This window comes from Humulus lupulus, chromosome 3 (genome assembly GCF_963169125.1).
Source record: "Humulus lupulus chromosome 3, drHumLupu1.1, whole genome shotgun sequence".
Lineage (NCBI taxonomy): Eukaryota > Viridiplantae > Streptophyta > Magnoliopsida > Rosales > Cannabaceae > Humulus > Humulus lupulus.
Window position 1 is genome coordinate 18,216,787 of NC_084795.1, and position 719 is coordinate 18,217,505.

General features: G+C 33.4%; 1 long non-coding RNA gene across 1 annotated transcript; it reads right to left on the reverse strand.

The window, feature by feature from the left end:
• Positions 1 to 513, reverse strand: LOC133820968 (uncharacterized). Its single transcript, XR_009887238.1, has 3 exons — positions 377 to 513; positions 185 to 290; positions 1 to 99 (listed from the first exon to the last, which is right to left on the reverse strand). It is a non-coding gene; the product is annotated as an uncharacterized LOC133820968 (long non-coding RNA).
• Between the last annotated feature and the right edge of the window lie 206 nt (positions 514 to 719).

A 719-nucleotide genomic window follows, 5' to 3' on the forward strand; every position in this document is an offset into this window, starting at 1 on the left:
GTATGATGGGTACTGAAACACATTCAGAGAAGGACCACGAGAAATCCACTTAACTATGTCCGACACATGACACGACGTGTGGGTCACTTCAATTGCAACCTTTGTTAAAAAAAATGAAATAATAATTAATAACATGTCATGCAATCAAAACAAAAGATTTAAAATTATTTACTCAAATCAATACCTTGTTCTCTAACCAAGTACTAAACGTACGATAGTGTTCATCTTGGATCCATTTTTGGTTCTTTGACTTAGATGGATATTTTTTCCGAAGCCAAACAAAATGATTCCTTCATAAATTTATGCAAAATTAGTATGAATCAATACAAATATCACAATAATGTTTTATGATATCATAGTGTCTAAGATAACTTACTCGATGTAAGGTTGAATCTCATCAATGTTTTGCAATACAAGACAGTGTGCTTCATGTCTTTCATCTTGAGTTATTGAGCATATAACACCACCTTTTCCACCATAACCACCATTACTTTTATTTAATGTAGATTGATCGCCCACGCTTGTCACACCATGCAAGTATTCTGAACAAAATTCAATTGCCTCTTCTGCAATATAGCACTCAACAATACATCCTTCGGGTCTACTTCTATTTCTAACATAACTCTTAAGAATCTTCATGTATCGCTCAAAGGGATACATCCATCTTAAATAAACAGGTCTGCATAGTTTAATCTCTCTAACCAAATGGACTGTAAGAT